Source organism: Pongo pygmaeus, chromosome 8 (assembly GCF_028885625.2).
Source record: "Pongo pygmaeus isolate AG05252 chromosome 8, NHGRI_mPonPyg2-v2.0_pri, whole genome shotgun sequence".
Lineage (NCBI taxonomy): Eukaryota > Metazoa > Chordata > Mammalia > Primates > Hominidae > Pongo > Pongo pygmaeus.
The window spans coordinates 123361990-123382840 of record NC_072381.2 but is presented as its reverse complement, the minus strand read 5'-3'; the positions used below and the strand labels follow the sequence as shown (position 1 = coordinate 123382840).

General features: G+C 38.4%; 1 long non-coding RNA gene across 1 annotated transcript; it reads left to right on the top strand.

Moving 5' to 3' along the window:
- The first annotated feature begins 1002 nt into the window (after positions 1–1002).
- Positions 1003–9390, top strand: LOC134740186 (uncharacterized). The gene is made up of 2 exons (XR_010127480.1): positions 1003–1747; positions 4205–9390. It is a non-coding gene; the product is annotated as an uncharacterized LOC134740186 (long non-coding RNA).
- The last annotated feature ends 11461 nt before the right edge of the window (positions 9391–20851 follow it).

Genomic DNA, 20851 nt, shown 5'->3' with positions numbered 1-20851 from the left:
ACAACAACCCTGTAAGGTAGGGAATGCACAAGCTTTCAGAGGAAATGTAAGAAAACCCTTTGTGGTACTGAAGAAAATAGAATAGGGTTGGTAAACCTGGTAGCATTTTTCACCACTTCTTATCCTCCAGCATCTACCAGAAGTCCAGTCCCCTCAACACAACAGTCTAAGTGCATGCCTCTCCATCCAATGTATGGGTACATTTTTATGGCAGCGTATTAGGCAGTTGTATTCTAGATTATGGGACGTGAACCATGTGTAGTCTTAGACATAAATCATACATATTTGGCACAAGGAACTTCTCAGCAGGCCAGAACCCCTTTCTGTTCTGGAATTGTAGTCCCTTCTGGAGGCCTGTTGAACCTGTCCCTCTACTTCTCCCAGCACATCTCCTTTGGATTCTTCTTTCCACCTGCCCACAGCATACACGTTTCTTTTTCCTTACTCTGCTGAGACAAAAATATTTGGAGTAATTTGGAAGTAGAGAGCTGTTATGAGTCTGTTAAGGTGGCCATTTTTCATGTAGGGCTTGTGACCTAAATGCCCAACATTTGACATTTTTCCTCAAATAATTTTACATGATACCACAACTTCATACTTTTGTATTTTTATGATTATACAGTTAATACTTATAAGCAATATTTAATTTTGTATTTATGTACCTATAATTGCATGAACTAAAAGTGCTTAATGTTGAGCTTACAGTCCTCACACCCTAAAATTTGATTCTTAAATGTTCAGTGGTTTCATCATTTCTGAGGCATACTGAAAAGCCGAATTTATGCTAGGAAGCACAAAATCAAATTTCTCTGTCAGAGGATTTCAATTATGGTGTGTTGTGGTCAGATGTAAGGTATGGTATGGTTGGTCACTAACATTAGTACCAAAGTTTGCACGTAATTTTTAAAAATTAGAACAATGTAAAGATTATTGCTATGATAGTGTTACATTCTGTTATACTCTGGCAAATGATGGAAAAGTGTATTGAGAGTGAGACGGGGGGGTATGTGCAGTTCCCAGCAAACTTTCTCATTTGTGCTGCAACTCTTAGTGCAAGAATTGCAAACTCAAACATTTACAGAGCCAGGAAGGTACAGTGGATGATAGGGCAGGTGGAGTGGAAAAGAATAGGGATTACTGAGGACAGTGGCAATCTGGAGAGCTCATTTTTTTCCACTAAAAAGGAGCAACAGCTGTTCAGCTCCAGCTCCAGCTCATTGTGGCCATTCGGAAATGAATGTTAAGTCCAAGATTGCTAAACCTGATCTTTCTAGAGAAACTGAAAATAATACAGATTATGTGAAATATGATCTCCAAATGTTGGCAGTTAACTCATTTTCTTTTTAACCAAAAAAATTTAAGGGCCACCTGTTTGCAATCTCTTTTTTTTTTTTTTTTTGGTGGGGGGGGGATGGAGTTTTGCTCTTGTCACCCAGGCTGGAGTGCAGTGGCTCCATCTCAGCTCACTACAACTTTCACCTCCCAGGTTCAAGCGATTCTTCTGCCTCAGCCTCCTGAGTAGCTGGAATTACAGGCGCCCACCACCAAACCTGGCTAATTTTTGTATTTTTGGTAGAGACAGGATTTCACCATGTTGGCCAGGCTGGTCTCGAACTCCTTACTCAAGTGATCCATCCGCCTCAGCCTCCCAAAGTGCTGGGATTACGTGAGTCACCACACCCGGCCTGCAGTCTCTTCTTAGTGAGTCAATATTTCTGATGTAACATCAGTTATCATCGTCATCATGGTAAGAACAGTTTGGAGGAGGGTTGTCGTTTACTTCCTCCCCAAGTGATTTTGTGTTTAATCAAAAACTGGGTTGGCTAAGGAGCATGTGGGGTGTGTGTAACATGTTAGACTGCGAACAACCCGCCCAGGACTTCAGGGGTGATGGGGGGTGGTGTTGAGGGAGGAAATAGAGAGTAACTATTCAATGGTTATAAAATTTCACTTAGCACCATGAGTAAATTCTAGAGATCTGCAGAACAGCGTTATGCCTATAGTTAACAATACTGTATTAGACACTTAAAAATTTGTCAGGAGGGTAGATCTCATGCTAAATGTTATTACCACAATTTTTTAAAATGTAATTTAAAAAAGACTTTCTCCAGTATACCTGTCTCCGAGCCTGACTACAGTTGCTTTTCAGAGAACAGTGCAGGTAACCAGAGGTCCAGTCTGCGGGTCACTGCTTCTAATGTTTAAAGCGTTTTCAAGTGTTATCTTGGGATCTGTCACATACTTTTGCGGTAGTTGTGACTTTTCAATATCTTACTTATGATGATCTTGCCTTTTTGGTAAAAATTGTATAAAAATTACTGGTGTCCCAAAGATCACTGCACGTGTATTGTGCTGTATTAAGGTCAAATCACATATATTGTATGACAATTTTCAGTAATAGAAAGTGAATAGACATTTATGCAGCCAAAAGACACATGAAAAAATGCTCACCATCACTGGCCATCAGAGAAATGCAAATCAAAACCACAATGAGATACCATCTCACACCAGTTAGAATGGCAATCATTAAAAAGTCAGGAAACAACAGGTGCTGGAGAGGATGTGGAGAAATAGGAACACTTTTACACTGTTGGTGGGACTGTAAACTAGTTCAACCCTTGTGGAAGTCAGTGTGGCGATTCCTCAGGGATCTAGAACTAGAAATTCCATTCGACCCAGCCATCCCATTACTGAGTATATACCCAAAGGACTATAAATCATGCTGCTATAAAGACACATGCACATGTATGTTTATTGTGGCACTATTCACAATAGCAAAGACTTGGAACCAACCCAAATGTCCAACAATGATAGACTGGATTAAGAAAATGTGGCATATATGCACCATGGAATACTATGCAGCCATAAAAAATGATGAGTTCATGTCCTTTGTAGGGACATGGATGAAACTGGAAATCATCATTCTCAGTAAACTATCGCAAGGACAAAAAACCAAACACCGCATATTCTCACTCATAGGTGAGAATTGAACAATGAGAACACATGGACACAGGAAGGGGAACATCACACTTTGGGGACTGTTGTGGGGTGGGGGGAGGGGGGAGGGATAGCATTGGGAGATATACCTAATGCTAGATGACGAGTTAGTGGGTGCAGCGCACCAGCATGGCACATGTATACATATGTAACTTACCTGCACATTGTGCACATGTACCATAAAACCTAAAGTATAATAATAATAAAAAAAAAGAAAAAAAAAAGAAATGTAATCATCAATTAAAAAAAAAAAAAGAAGAAAGTGAATAAATTTCCATGTGACTTTTAGGGCATAAAATACATATTTCAATTAAAATATAATGGCCATTGATTTCATAGTTTAACCTTTACATCGGCTATTTAAAATTCACTCATGCTTTTTGATCCCAGCCCTGACACTGGTGCTCACAGTGTCATCCCCAGGGCAGCAATGTCGACGTCACCTGGAAACTTGTTAGAATACAAATTCTCAGGCCCTAGCCAGACCTACTGAATCAGAAACGCTGAGGGTAGGACCCAAAAAGTCATTTTCACAGGCTCCCCCAGGTGGATCGAATGCATATTCAGATTTGAGAACCATTGAGATAGGGACCCTGTCCACTCTTTTTCCCCCCATAGTTTAATGTAGTTTGGAGAGAATACTGTTTAGGTTTTTTTTTTTTTTTTTTGGCTTAATGTAACTTTCCTTGCCAATTTGTTTATAAACTGATTTTTAAAAAGTTTTTTGATGAATATATTTTAAAGAAAAACCTCATGTATGATGAAACTTCATATACGTAGAATGTTCATAAGTACAATGCCCTATGCAGAGTAGATACATGATAAATATTGTTGATTAATTGATATATGTTTTGTTTGTGCAATAAGAGTTGGTACTGTGATTGAGAAGAAAAAAATACACAGTGGGCCTTAATGTAAAAATGCCAGAAGAGTCTTCCAATTGGTCTGACTTGACTATGCAAAGTTTGGTTAAGGAGGGCATCTTTCTCAACCTCACAGAGGCCATAACTGAGGTAAAAGATACTAGTGTAGAAAAGGAAATCAAGAATGTAGCCACATAGGGAGTGTGAGAGAATAGTTTTCAATGTATGCCTGAAATTGTGTAATGGGCCTTAGGATAGCAAATGAAGCCCACTTGTGATTTTAGGTGAGAGGTTTTATTTAATGGATACTTTCTAATTTTTTTTTTTTTTTTTTTTTTTTTGAGATGACGTTTCACTCTGTCGCCGAGGCTGGAGTGCGATGGCGCGATCTCGGCTTACTGCAACCTCCGCCTCCTGAGTTCAAACAATTCTCTTCCCTCAGCCTCCTGAATAGGTGGGATTACAGGCCTGTGCCACCATGCTCGGCTAATTTTTGTATTTTTAGTAGAGGCAGGGTGTAACCATATTGGCCAGGCTGGTCTTGAACTCAAGTGATCCACCTGCCTCAGCCTCCCATCAAATAACTTGTTTATTAAAAAGCTTATGTTCTTTTCACAGTCAAAACTGGGTTGAGGTTTTGTTTCTAGGGAGATCTAGAATGAAATTGGAAAGTCTTGTTAGGTCTTGCATCAAATATTAGAAACCCTAAATGATTAGAAAAAGATCATTATGCATTCAATTAAATAACGTAATTTAAAATAAGGATGGGGTGAAAGAGAACATCCAATAGGGAGAGTATTTTATTGGTTTTTATTCCTCAGTGGACTAATGTCTGGAACATTGACACTATGAAATGAGTTCAAAGGTATCTAAACAAGGCAGAAATTGTTGCGTTTGATTTGTTTTTGTGTTTGTTTGTTGCTTGTTTTAATCATGCAAACCCTCAATGAAAACTTCAATGCTAAACATTAGGTTAGTCTATGGTACAAACCTAGTATTAGGAAACTAGAGAGCACAGATAATGAAAACCACAGCTAATTCGGAATCCTCAGTTTGAACCTATAGTTTCAACCTCTTTCATCAAAATTTTGCTACCAATAATCTAAACAGTAACAAATTGGTTTATGAGTTTCATCTCCTTTCCTAGTTTTGCAGGCATTAATAAGGGGGAAAATGGCAGAGAAAACTGTGAGTTGGATGGAGAAGGGAAACAGTAGGCCTCGTTCACTGGGAAACTGGTTGTCAACCTCAGATTAATTTAGGTTATAAGAGACCATACAGGACAAACACCTCTTTTAAAGAAATAATTCATTTGTCATGACCAGTTCACTGATCCAGTAGTTGCATTTAATGTTTTTATGTTTACACTGAAGATTTTTTCATTAATGTACTGTTATTGAACATCTTTCATGAATTATAAGCTGTAAAATATTTTAATCCTTGACTCATTTATTTACCAAGCTATTCATTTAATGCTATATAATATGTAGCACTTGAGACCATCTGTTAGGAGTATTTGAATAATACGCACACTGTGAAGATATGCACAGCAAATAAAGCACAAAACACATGAAATATTCAGGAAGAGTTTGCGATGAAGACAATCCATGTGTTTTAATTTTTTAAAATGTCTGAAATCTAGCAGTAAGTCTTTCCAAAAATGAAGCTCTCTTCTTATTCTGGGCAAGTTGCTATATTGAGATGGCATTAAGGTGTCATCCTAACTTTAAGTGAGCAGATTTTACATTAAAATATTGGAATTAATGCCAATTAGAATTGTGGTTTCTAAGAGCCCTTCATTAAATGGGACAAGATATCACAGAGTAAGTGCCGCAGTCACTTGGGAATCATAACAAGCATTCTGTTTTGTGAAGCAAGCCAAAGAGGAAGGCTGTGATTAGGGGATGACTTGGATGTCCTGGGGTCATCCTTGGAGGCAAGTATTTGAGGGGAGCACCAGGTTTCATCTGTAGTCTTGGAATTACTAAGCTTGGTGCGGTGATTGGGCTACAGAATCCTAGGTATTGAAAGGTCCTTTAATCCCATTGGAGGCTGAGGCCATGTATTTCTGTCCTCTGACTTGGTGGAGGGTCAAGAGGAGGTTAACATCATGCGCAGGTCCTCCAAAGCAAGGGACCTTTTGGAAGATCAAAAATTGAGGTTTTCTTAGTCAGCTGCATATAGACACCTGGATTCTTAGACCTATCCACCTCTCAGCCCTGACCGATTCTAAGGAGCCTCACTCACCCCTGACAGACTTGTTGTCCAGTGTTACACCACTTGATATGCTATAGCCTGTCACGATGCCTCCTGTGAGAATGGACCAGGATGGTGTATACATGGGACAAAATGTGGTTCCCGCCAGACTAAGGGGGGATGTCTGGCCAATTACAGTTCCCAATCCTAGTATTCACTCTTTAGCAGTGGCTTCCCTAACTGCTTTCAACTCTGGTGTTTTGATGCCCAAACCAGACCCCCTTGGAATTAAAAACAGTCTACTTTTTTAGTTTTTGTTACTGGTCTCACAATAGTAGAGCGATGCCACTCGTAGGTGTCCCTCAGGCTCCCAGAGCACATCCCTTTGTTAAAAGGCATAAAAAGACCACAGCAGCGAACCACGCCTTAATTTCTGATGTGCTGTTCCATATATATCACTATATTAGGATACTAGCATATTATTTCAACCTTTCATCTTGTCTTTACTCTTTCAGCTGTGTTACGGACTCCATAATATTTGTTATTATCCACTAATTATTCCTCTCTCTTGATTCCCACAGACTGGCCAATCATTTTATAAATGCCTTTCAGTTGTCTTTACACTTAGTTCTTATTTGTTGAGCAAATTGATGCATTAAATGGGCCTCACTTAAGTTACTCTTCGGTTTTATGTTTGGCATTCCCTAGTAACTAAATGAATTTCAGTGTGCATCTCTAAATGGTGAATATACTCCTACCTTTATCATCTTCACACTCATATTTCCCTTTGTCCTGACTCATTTATTTCATCATTTTAATTTGTATGCATTTTTGTAAATCCCTCAAATCTTTTGTGGGATTGGGCATCTTATGGATAAATGTTTTAAATCTGGCATTGCTTCCAATCCTGCTTATTCCATTCCATCAAACTCGCATCTGATCTTTGTTGACCTCCAACAAACTCCCTTGTGCATTTGTGTTTTTTTTTTGTCCTTGCTTCTGGGTCTAATAGTTATTTCTTAAAAATAGACTAAGAATTCCTTGAGCCTCTAGTCATTGTGACCCCAAGATGGACACTTAGCATAGTGGCTGTAATATTGTTGGTACTCAATAAGTATTTGTTGTATAAGTGATCAAATTATTTTTATCAAGATTTATATGAAAATGTAAACAATGTTATCCTATAGGAAACCCCTTTGAAGTGATTAAAAATAGGGGTTTTTAACAGGCAGTGGGAGTTGGCACTAGAGGACAAATTATTGCTACAGAAAACATTGCAGAGTGAACTGGGAAAAAGCAAAAATAAATGTTCATCTCAAATCATAGGCAGTCTACCAAAATTTGATGAGTATCCTTAATCAACTTCTTCATTCATTCCTTCATTTTAGTGAGGACTTGTCATATCCTCCTGCAGATATTTGTTTGCTTGTTCATCTGTACACATTCTGAGCAGAACAGAATGTCTGCTTCCTAATGCTTCCCTACTGCTTATAGGTCACATGTCACATTCTAGGTCCTCAGTAATGCGTATTAGAGAAAGGAGTGGAGGGAAGAGCTTAGAGGCTGATTCTTTGAAACACAGTGTAAGAAGGTTTTACTTTTTTGTTGTATGTGATTTGGATGGCAGCATGCTGAGATTTTAATTATCTACTTTAAAATATTGCAACCATGGTTATTATAAAACACTTTCCATTGTCCTTGATAAAGAGAGGAGTTCCCATTCTAATTTGACTTATATTTGTAATTAATGAGAAAGAAAGAAACCTTGAGTGGTCCCTAATTGAAACAGGGTGTACCTTGATCCACTTTTGTTTAGGAGTCTTATAGAAACTCTAGACATAACAATAGTTTTCTTAATTATATCATGATCCAAAAATAAACATATTATTTTGATGAGAACACTAAGCAAGATAGGCTTTTCCACCCGAAGTCCTTTATTTAATATACATGTCTTTCATTGAACAGTCTGCAAGAATGAGTCCAGAATAAAACCTCAGTGCAGCATGCAAAGTAAATTTCATCTTGAGTGTTAATGGATTGATCAACAGTTGCTGCTGTGTTCTGGAAATTGATGAGATTTCATTTGGGCTCTCTCATTCATCCATCAATCCAATCCACCATCCATACATACATCCTTCCTTCCTTCTACTCAACAAATATATATTGAAAATCTGCTATGTGCAAAACACTATTTTAAAACACTGCTGGTACAGAGTTGAACAAGATGTGCAAAAACGTGCCATGATTAATGATGTCTACCAAGTGCTCATGAAGTTCATGCTTCCCCCCAGCCCATTTTTTTTGAGGAGCAATTTTGAATCTTTTAAGGCCTGTTCAAGTTAAAGTGACCAATTAAGTACTCGAGTTAATCATAGCAGCAGCAATTCACAGAACTTGAGTGTTATGTTCTGTGAGGATGATACTTCATATCATCTCACCAATGCTGATCTTAGACGATGAGGTAATCTAGATGCACCCTGTAGCATGAAGAACTAATGATGAGCTCACATGAATTTTTTTCATGACTCTCTTAGTTAACCCATGGGTTTAATTTTGAAAAAAAAAAAAAATGTAGGTGAAATATGGGAGATGTTTCTAAGCAAGATTGAAAGAATGCTGAATTATCTTCACTACAGGGACAATTCTTTAATAATTTAAGTAATAATGTAAATGGACTGTTGTGATCCTTTTCTGTATTGCAGAAAACTCACTACCATTCTTCACTTGGAATTGCAGTCATATAATTTAGAAATGAAACATAAAGTAAATTTTATATAAGAAATCTGCATCAATGTTTATGACACATGAATTCTTTGGAGAAAAATAAGTACCAAATTGCTGAATGGGTTGAGAATTGTATGTAAGAGGACGTTTTCAGTAGCTTCTAAATTGAATAATACTAGCCGAAAATTTTTCATACCCAAAACCTAATGATGCCTGATTTAGCCTTTTTTTAATTGAGAATAATTATCTTCATAAGATAAATACACTTACCATCAAAAACAAACATTGAATCATGGGGAAAGATGTGTTAATCAATAAAAAATCTTGAGGCAACTAAATGCTATCTGGAAAAAATATAAATTCATATCCATACCTCAGTCATTCCAGCAAAAGAGATTCAATATGGATTAAAATTTAAACATAAAAATGACAAGTACCAAATAAAATGTTGGATTTTTTGTTCTGTTTTGTTTCTTAATACTCTCAGAATAGAGAAGACCTGTCCATTCACATCATAAAACCTAAATTCTGTAGAGAAAAATATTGATATAGTTGACAATATAAAGTTTTTTAAATGTTTGAACAACAACAACAAAAAACTATAAACAAAGACAAAGGGAAATGACAAAATGGGGAAAAGATTACAACACATATGACAGACAAGGTCTAATTTTTCCGTTATATCAAAAGCCTTCATGTAGTAATAAAGAGACAAACCCTTAGGAAAATATTCAGAAGACAAAAAGGCAAAAGAAGAAAGCCAAATAACCTTGCAAACATTTGCAAATTAGAAAAAACAAGAAGATGCCACATTTCACTCATCAATCATGTTAATACACAGCTTTGCCTGGAGATAGGGATGTGGGCATTCTTCATACATCGTTTGGAGTGTAAATTGAGACAAGCTCTTTGGAGGGCAATTTTACAATATTACTAATATTTTAAGTGCATACTTTTGACCCAGCAATTTTATTCTAGGAATTTGTCTTACAAATATTTGGGACATGTATACAAACATAAACTTGCAGCATTGTTGATAATAAAAAATTGGAAATAAGCAACTAGTCAAACGGTTTTTGGTATCCATTTGAATACTATGCAACAAGTAAAAAGCATGAGGTCTGTATTGCTGATGTGCCAAAATACCCAAGATACATTGTTAAGGGGGAAAGAAAAGTCAAAGAAAACTATGTGGAGAGCACTTCAGCAATTTACATATTAAAATATGTGGATGTATTGATGTGTTTGCTGGAACATTCCTGGAAGAATACGTAAGACCAACAGTGATTATTTCTGTAGAGTAGGACTAGGTTTTTGCATAGGAGACAGACTAACTTTTCATAAACCTCTATGGTCTGTTTTGGTTTTTCGTATGCATGTGCCATTTTTAGAATTAAAGATACATCTTTTGGTCAATTTCAGGACTGTTTGGCTAGTTATTATCTGGTTTTAGGGTTTAGCCATTCTTTCTGTATATAATTTAGTTCTGTATTTGGAAAATAATGTGTATAGAGCTTCAAGTAAACCACTGCCCTGCAAAGGTGAGTGGTTCACCATCTGGTCAAGAACAGGAGTCAGGGTCCTCCATTTTCACAACTGTCAGCTTTCTCACTGGAACATCTGGCATCCAGAACCCCGGGGGGCACCTGTCCAGCCCAGCACAGAATCCCTGCCAGCCAGGCTTTCCATGAAGACTGATGCTGCCTCTGCTGGGGAACCACAGTGCAAGGTGCTGCCCATCATGTTTTTGAAAGTGATAAATTCCCTGTGGAATTTAGTCCAGCAATTTCTTTTTAGATTTTTCTATATGAGTTGAACAGTTCTAGAATTTGTGTTTTTTTACCAGAGTTTTTGTTTGCCTGGAATCTTAGCATCAAATTCAGTGCTCAGTATATAACTGGGTGTTTAATAATTATTTTAACGATCTGGTTGTGTTTAAAATATATCGTAAATCTTTTTGGGGGAGAAACCACAACATCAACATAACTTGTAAAGAAATGAACAAGCTTAATGCTACTCTAATGAGGACCTTTTGTTATATAGGGGAGACATATCCCTTTGAGGTATGACTTCCTTCTAGGAAAGGCAGTATCTCCTGTGTTGTATTCTTGACCAAGATATTTAATTTTAATCTAATCATGAGAAAACAATCAGACAAATCCAGAATGTGCCACATTGTAGCCGATTGGGTTCAAAAACTTCAGTGTTATGAAAAACAATGAACAAGGGATTGTTCCAAATTAAAATAGGCTAAAGAGACACACTAAATGCATTGCACAAATATTACTGGATTCTACATTAAAATAAAGGCCAGAAATATTTGGAAACAACTGAGAAAATGGAATATGAATTATAAAATAAAGTTAATGTTAATTTTCCTAGGTATGTTGATGGTTATGCAGTAGGATGGCCTTACTAGGAATTGCATGTGAAAGTATTGAGGACTGGCTGGGCGTGGTGGCTCAACGCCTGTAATCCCAACACTTTGGGAGGCCAGGATGGGTGGATTGCTTGAGCCCAGGAGTTCAAGACCAGCCTGGGCAACATGGAGAAACCCTATCTCTAAGTAAATGAATAAATAAATAAATAATAAAAAGCAGAAACCTGACATTTATTTAAAAAAAAAACAAAATGTTGAGGAGTGAAGTGTTTTGATGTTTGCAACCTACATTCAAATGGTTCAGGGGAAAAAGGCTATAGCTAGATAGTGAAAGCAACTGTAGCAAAACGTTAACAATCGGTGAATCTAAGTGAAGGGTAGATGGGTGGAGAGTATTTTTCTTTCAATTCTGTAAGTTTGAAAATTTCAAAACGAAGAAATGGGGAGACAAAAATCCCATTTGGCTTTCAAAAAAATCATATCATTAGTAAACGATAGCAAAAATTTGTTTTGTTTTAAAAGACCTTTTAGGTTAGGCTTCTCTCCTTTCTGTTGCCCTTCCTAATTTGACTTTATCCCTTGTTTTACCCAAGTGAGGACATGCTCTTGGTTAACTGTTAGTATCGTGGGTTTTTCCTAGTTCTTGTGACATCTCTGGACTACAGCAGGCTGCCCCCTCTGGCGCCACCATCTCTGTGCTCTGGTTTCTGGAAGCCTCCTTGACCCGCCCCTTTACTCCATATCCTGGGGGGAGTGTTCCATCAGGGGTCCCAGGTGGCTTGTTGACGCCACCTTTGCCCCTGACCCCCAATTCGCTTTCAGTCCCCAGGTGTCTCTGCTTTCAGGCCACACCCCACCCCCAAGCTTGTCTAATTAAACTGAAGTGGTGCCACCTGGCAAAGTCTTCCTTCCTGGGTGGTTTTTTTTTTTTTTGTCCTTTTTCCCCTCTGGGGTTGTCAGGAGTTTCTTGTCAGCATCTTTGGCCTTTCCTGCCCTCTATTTCCCTGAACTGGGTCTGTGGTTTCCCCAGGTGTCCAGTTCTTAGATGTCATGTGAATTGCTGATGGCTTTTTCAGAAACAAGGAAGGCCCCGTTAAGACTGCCCCATGCCTTTCTAGACAAAAATTCCAAACATAGGTGCCCTGGGAGGTGTTCTTCAGTCCTCTGCCCCTGCGCTCTCTAGCTGGGGCACGATCTGGGCTTGCATTCCCCAATTCCCTGCAGCCTGTGTGCCTGGAAGAGGAGCTGTGGTCCTGTCCTCAGCAGGGTCCCTCCCCGCTCCTTCCCCTCATCCTTCCCTTTGACTCTCACACTTTGAAAGTTGATGCCAAAATGTTTCCTGTCTTTCCACCAGAATCCCCAGGACCCTCCAAACAACTGCCAAATCAAATCCTAAAGTATTGAGGCCAATTTAGTGATTTATGCTCCCGGTCTGTTCAGGGAAGGAAGCAAAAATTCAGGGATCAGTTTTTACCTGGATTTCCCAGATTTGAGCTGTGATCCGTCTGATAGAGTTAGACTTAATACCGTGACCATAGTATAAAATATACTGAGAAGAGAAATGAAAGCTGTCAAGCACTGGCAAATTGTGTGAACCAAGGGACAGTCTTGCTTTGGGCTAGAACATGGCATCTACAACAGATTGCAGACCTTCGTTAATACTCCAACAAATTAGCATGATACACAGAATACAGATATTAGATAGAATCGCACTACCTTCTTTTAAGTCTTGGGTATTCATCCCTAAAGTTTCCAACATTTGAGAAGCAGAGATTAAGAAAGATAGATGGAGAACCAGAAAACCAGTTGTACTTCTGACCTACTTACTGATGAGCTTTGTAATTTTGCTCGAGTTAGTAAATGTGTTTGCTTCTATTTTCTGTTTGTAAAATGAGGAAGTAGGTTGGGTGGAGGTGTCAGATTTGATCTCTACAGTCTCCCCCGGCGCTAAAACTTCATGATGATAAAATACAGTGGTCTGGGGTTTTACATTCTTCAATGTTTTTTTTAGAAAATGCCCTTTTAAACACTGAGAAGAGGTCTCTGTATTTTTTGCAATTCTAGTATTTGGTTTTGAGCACAGTCAAACCTGATCTGAACCCAAAGCCAGGATAATATGGAAAGAACTGTGTGGAAATCAAAGACTGGCACATGGAAGACACCTGCAGAGTATCAACACTGAGGGTCTTCCTCATTGATTGCAGTCTCGGAGGAGCCACTCCACAAACACCCTGGACGCCTTGCCTGCGTCTACACTACAGAGCCATGTCTGGTGTCATCACCTGTCGCTAAGTGTTTGATGCTGGTACCTTTGATCTGAGCCCGAATCCCCAAATCAAAGTGATCGTTTGTTTAATATTTGTCACACATCCGGAAATTCTAAAACCCCAAACAGAATAGAAGGCACACTATAACAAGGATTTCTCTTTCCAGCCAATTAAGGTCATTAAAGAACAGTTTCCCAATTTAAATACTTGCCTAAGCTTAGAATTACCAAGTTGCCCCAGCAACAGTTTACAAAAGGGCATACAAAATCATGGTGGAGAAGAGAAAGAGAATGCAAGCGTGTAAGTAAAAGTATTCAAGTAATTCCTTTGACAACAACATAGTTTAATCTAAACAGAAGGCAGATTTAAAACATTGATCTAAGCAATGGAATGAATATTAAAGTTAGCTGGAGGGATATTTGTCAAGTTTTACTCTGGTTACTACAAGAATAGAGTTGAGAATGTTAGCCCTAGTGGACCCCTTTATAGAATAGTACAACATATAATTTTGAAACAACATTCCCCACATTTTACTCCGTGGTTATATGTTTTCAGAGATGGGCAACAATTTCCATTCTGCTCCCAGAAGTAAAAGCATTGGGAACACTTCCACCTTCCCTCTGCCCCTCTGCCCCTTCCTCATCAGGAAGGGTGTGGCTTACCTGATTGGTGGGTTTGGGAAAGGAGGCAGCTTGTGCACAGGATGCTTGCATTCTGGGATGTCCGGGTCATGGTCATTCAGTGAGCTTGGACAGGTGCAGGGGGACTGCTAGTTGTCAGAGCTGCCCATGACTGAGGGGTCAATCCCATCTAACTCAGGATGAAGGATTAAGAGGCATGCTGCAGCCATGTCTTCTAATTTAGTTTTATCTTCAATAAAACTGACCATTTTTGTCTCCAGTTGTCTGACTCCTGTGTGTCTCAGGTTGGGAAGAAACAGGTGTTACTTATTGTGGCCACTGTGATTCTGTAATAATAAGTCGATCAACATTTACCTACAGGGAGCCAGACTCAGTCCCAGGAACCGAGTCTATAAAGTGAGACTCGATCCCCGTCTGGAGGAACTTGCAGTCTAGGATTATGAAATTCAATTTTATTCATTTTAATTGTGAACAGTGTTCTGCCTCACTCTTCTTTTGATCTCTTTAGGTGTTATCAGTCTTATAAATAACTAGCATTGCATTTCTAATATGAGTTATGGAAGAGCTATTTTGGTCACTTTGTATTACTGTAGGGCTTTAACAGCTCACATATAACAAATTTGATTGTGTTTATATTTAAACCTTCTTAACAAGGGAAACAGAAGGATTAGATTCAAGAAAAACAGGAGCAGCATTCTGAATGTGTTTAAACAAGTTTTCCCCACTGATAAATAGAATAAATAGTATCATTTTCAACTAGAAAAATAACTGACTGCCAAAAAAAAAAAAATACACACACACACACATGCACGCATGCACAACAACTAAAAAAAGTCACCAGTTCCCCTAAAGAATTTGTACAATCCTCAAGGCAAGTTACAACTGGGTCCTCTTAAAGAAATCAATCTTTTCTAGTAAATGACTTGTAAGACCATTTAAATCTATGAAGCTTTTCAGTAAATTTATTCAATTAAAAGGATTTTCAATATTTTGAGATGAAATGCACTCTGGGCACAGAGTGTATTTCATCTCAAAATAATATTTTAGCAAATATTAAATTACACATAATATTCTTGCCATGTCAGAAGAGAAAACAAAGCACACCACAACCCCGACAGCCGCTCTGCAGAGGCTGCAGCTGATTCCTCGGCAATGGCCTTCCAGCCTTCAGGCAAGTCTCCCTGCAGAGGGATGGAAGTTCCTCTGGTACACTAATGCTGATAAATTTACTTATTCATGATCATCACTTCTGCTGCTTTAGGGGAAAATGTTTTGAGTACCTAAGTGTTGGAGGATTACATTATGCCATACTCAAAAGGAAGAAAATAACCGCCTCTAAGGACAAGGCAATGTCAATCAAGACTCCGGACTAATCCTATTATTCTCTTAGGAAAACAGAGTCACTTCTCTGTGCCCAGAATGTATTTCAGCTCACATTAGGACTGTGACTTTTTCTTTCTTTAAAAAAGTCATTTGAGAAGATTCACTCTACAGACTATGCTTGGGATTTCTGTTTATGTGACTTTCATTTTGGGACTTGACAAAACACCATACTACCAACCATGTCTTTTATTTCCATTCAAGAAGTATATTCCAATGATTAGAAAACTGAGGTGAATTCATGAAGGAATACAGCAAGAAGAAAGGCGGTCCTCAACCCTTCCTCCTTGCCAGGAGTTGGAAGTCATAGAATTTAACAGGTAAGGTCTCAAAGTACCCACTGGGAGGAAAGATTTGGGCCTTGCCTTTTGGTGTGTATGAGTCACCAGTAAAATGGAGAGAATCACCTACCTTTCAGGTCTGAGGATGAACACAAAGAGTTTTTGAAGTCTTCTGAGGTTCTCAAGAAAAAGTATGTTAATTCTGGAAGTACACCTTGGATTCTTAGAGCAATGAAATATCACTTTCCATTAGGCAGGAAAGAAGAAGAAAGCTGGACGATGCCAAATGTTGGTGGGGATATAGGAATATAGGCGCCTTCCTACACTGCTGGTGAGATGGTAAGGCAGCACTGTGCACAGTACGCATGTGCACCTTATGGTCCAGCAATCCTGTATTTCGAGGTACACCCCAGACAGATGCTTAGACAGGTTCCTAAAGGTCTGGTACAAGTTTTTCATAGTAAGACCTGGAAGCAACTCGGGAGAGTGGGCAGGTAAAACACAGTCCAGGCATACCGTGTACACATACACACACCTCCAGATAAAATGACGAAAAAAGTCCTAGCCACAAAAAAAAAAGGCAAAAAGTTGAATGAGATTTCTAGAATAGCACAGTTTATGTAAATTAACAATATTTGCATACGAAATGACAGTATGCATTTTACAAGGACACATACAAACAAAAGACCCCAGTCAACTGGAATGGTTGCATATGGCAGGGCAGGCACATGATAGGAGTAGAAATGATGATAGAAGGAAATAAATAAAATGTAATTAAAAAGTACAAAAAAGGAAGCCATGCAGAGAACGATGCTAATAGTACTATGAATGTGGTAGGATGGATTCAAATCTCTACATTTCAAGTGCTGTCCCTCCCCCAAATGTATAATACACACACACACACACACACACACACACACACACACACACACACACACACAGTCACACACAAGGTGTTGCAAGGTAGTGACACATGGGCCAAATCAGGCCCTCAGATATGTTTTGTTTGGTCTATGCAGTACATAAAAGTGGCTCGAACTAGTTGCCAACACTTAAAATGCAGGTCTTCAGCTACTCTAAGAAGATCCAACAAGCTTGGGCTGAAGACAGCAATCCCCAGTTATGCTTGGTGGCTTGCCCCATCCCAAAGAGCCTGCAGTCTGCTGGTCACCATAGTCCTTATCCTTTCTGCCCTGAAAAAGGAGGAGGATAGGCTCACACTTTCCTTTGCACGGTGAGCTGAACCAGATGATTCTCCTGTTCCATTTCCTGCCTGGTCCCTAATCGGATACTGGTTGATACAGAGGTCACCTGCCCTCGCTATCTCTCAACCTCTCAGAAATTTGGTTCTACCAGATCAAGTGGTTAAGGCAAGTGGGTGGTTTGGGCCTTTTGCTGAAATGGGAGAGGCAAGACAGGAGCAGGCGTGGGGCAAATTCAGAGCCCCCTTTCCACCACGACATGTTTCAGATGCCCATTACATATCCAGGTGGTGAAATTAAACAGACAGCACTTATGTGAGTGTGGAGTTCTAGGGAGAGGTCATGGTTAGAGGATAAACAGTTGGGCAACATTGACATGAATGGTAAAGATGTGGGACCAGATGAGATCACTCAAAGTATAGAAATAGAGAAAAGAAGGAGGAATAATGAAAACAGGAGGGGTTGAGAGGGGGAATGCGAACAAGATATGAAAATTTGGGAGAATTCCCAGACAGCAGTCTTTTTTCTCGAGAGCAATAATCAATTGGAGAGATCTCAAAAATGTGTCACTGATTGCAAAAGCATGCTGCAGAATGACGTGTAATATCATAGTATTTTTGACTATTGAAAAGAATATACAAAACAATACAAAGTATTTTTTCATGAATGTGTAAAGTCTGGATGGATGCATAGCCTCTTGAGAAAGACAGGAGAGCAGGGCTGGGGAGGGTAGCAACAGGGCTACAACCATCTATGGTGTTCTTTTTTATTTATATTGTTTTATTTTATTATTTAATTTTAAAATAATTTTAAAGTAATTTTTAATTTTAAAATAATTTTATTTATATTATTTAAAAACATTTCAAAAAATAACTATGACAATGAGCAATTTTAGTGAAAATGAAGATGAAATTAGGAATATTGGAAATCTGTACAGTACTTTGAATAGGGGAATTTGCACATAAAATATAGGTAAACTCTTAATAGTATGTGTCATGGTTAATTTTATATGTCAACTTGACTGAGTCACTGGGTGTCCGCATATTTGGTCAAACATTATTCTGGCTGTATCTGTGAGGGTATTTCTGGGGCCAAGATAACATTCGAATCAGTATTCTGTGGAAAGCAGGTTGTCCTTCCTTATGTGAGTGGGCCTTAGCCAGTTGATTACAGACCTGAACAGAACAAAAAGCTGAGTAAGAGGAACTTTGCCTGCCTGGTCCTTGAGCTGGAGCATTGATCATCTCCTGCCTTCAGACTGGAACTTACACTGTCTGCTCTCCTGGTTCTCAAGCCTTCAAACTCAGTCTGGAACTACACTGATAGGTCTCCTGAGATCCAGCTTGCCAACCTCAGATCCTGAGACTTCCTAGCCTTTGTAATCATGTGAGCCTATAATAAACCTCTTTTTCTCTATATGTATATCTGATTAGTTCTGTTTCTCTGTAGAACCCTGCCTAAGACAGCATTTAATAGCAAAATTACCACCTTTGTTTTATTCTCAGCAAATTGAACTGGGCTATTCAACATACCTTTGATTGCTGATGCGAGTCTTTTTTTTTCTTTTTCTCAAAAGCATTTTTATCAAAGGAATGCATGCATATAATTTTAAATGTTTCAAATCACTGTAAGGCAAAAAATTAAAAATAATAGTCCCGTGCCCTCCTTGCCCACTGCCCAACCCTGTTTTAGCTCTCCAGAAGCTTCATTCATTTCTTCTGATATTTATCTCCATTTCTCACAATTATAGTGCACACTGTTGGATCATCACTTTTAGACATTTGCCATTAACTCCCTATTGTGCAGGATGAAGTCAATTTTATCTTATACTTCCATTCTCCTCCCTCTCTCTCATTCTCAAAATATAGGGATACCACAATCGTAGATTAAATTCACTGTTAATGTTTTAATTAGTATTATTCTACAAATGTAGCTCATCATCTACTGAGCCAAGTAGAATACCAGGATTACAATTACCTTTTTGTACTATTATTCTACAAATGTAGCTTATCATCTACTGAGCCAAGTAGAATAGTAGGATTACAATGACCTTTTTGTACTAATGTTTTGTTTTTCCCAGACTTAACCCTTCCTTCCTTCTTTCTATTTTCCTTTCTCTCTTTTTTCTGTATTTACTTGTTTTTCTTTCTTAATTTTCTTGTGAGGCAGACTAGTAGTTTCTGGAGCCCCATTCCTTGGGTTCAAAACCATCTCTGCCCCTTGCTAGCTGGGTAAGCTTGGGCAAGTTACTTCCCATTTCACAGCCCCCATTTTTTCATCTATACAGTGAGATTGGTAATGGGATGGCCTTACAGGATTGTGATGAGAATTAAATGAGTTAACATAAGTGAAGCACATAGAACATAGTTGGGTCTTTTCTTTTTTAATCTGCTTTGATAATACCTGCCTTTAAGTGGAAGTTTAACGCATTAAAGGTTAATGTAATTATCAGTATGGTTAGAATTAGGCCTACCATTTTATTTGTTTTCTGATTGTCACCTCTCTTTTTTACTTCTGTTTCCCTGCTTCTGCCTTCTTTGGAATTATTGTAATAATTTGTCTTTTGAATTTTTAGATATCACTCTACACAGTTTATTTACTTTTATTTTTTATTTTTAGTGATTGCTCTAGGGATTACAAAATCCGTTTTTTACTTTCCACAGTCTACTTACAGTTAATATTGTACAATTTCATAAAAATTATGGAAATCTTGCAACTATTTTGATTCATTTACTACCTTACTGCCATCCTTTTTGCTATAATTGTCATGTTTTTCATTTACATATGTTATAAACCTCACAATATTATAATTTGCAGTTTAAATAGTTGTATACTTTTTAAGAAAATTAAGAGAAGAAATAATCGTAAAGACAGCCATTCAGAGAAGAGGAGATCACAACCCCAAGTTTCTGTTTCACAGATAAGGTAGTTGCTCACACACATGCCTGCAAAATGAATGAGACAGGATCCCTATTCCCATTCTACATCACTACCTTTTTCACCTAGGTTGCCGTTGGTGACTGCATTTGTTATTCAAAGTCATTCTCAAACTTCATTGTAGCTGGATCTCACCTGGGAAATCCTAGTAGGAAGAGAGGAAAAGTGTAGTTTGAGCTGACTTTGCCCCACACCTTCCTAGACAATATCCTACTTTGAAAATTCACTCCTTAAATGACAGTCTCTTTCTGGATGGTACCATAATGTTATTAGTTGCTTTTCAATGAAGCAAAGTGTATTAGTTTGTTTTCATGCTGCTGATAAAGACATATCCGAGACTGCGAAGAAAAAGAAGTTTAATTGGACTTACAGTTCCACATGGCTGGGAAGGCCTCAGAATCATGATGAGAGGTGAAAGACACTTTTTACATGGTGGCGGCAAGAGAAAATGAGGAAGATGCAAAAGCAGAAATCCCTGATAAAACCGTCAGATCTCATGAGACTTATTCACTACTACAAGAACAGTAGTGTGGGGTACGAAACAGTCCCCATGATTCAAATTATCTCCCACTGGCCTCTCCCACAACACATGGGAATTATGGGAGTACAATTCAGGATGAGATTTGGGTGGGAACACAGAGCCAAACCGTATCACAAAGTGACCCAAAGTCTTATCAAAGACAATGAAGATATGAGTTTTGATTGTATCAAGCTGTGGGGTGGGGTCGGGGGAAGATTGCACTACATTTTTCAATGAACTTTTCCTTCCAAATGACTTCCAGTGTATTCTTTCCTAAAGATCAGTGATTGTAAACCCACCTTAGCTAGACCTGTGTGGGTTTCAGCAAATCCATCTCTAGACCCCAGAAGCAACCCTACATCCACGAGAGAACAATAAGAATAACGTTTCAAAAACAAATCTCAAAGTATTCAATACATATATCCTATGCCATCACTACCTCAAGGAGAGATATCTTTTGCCC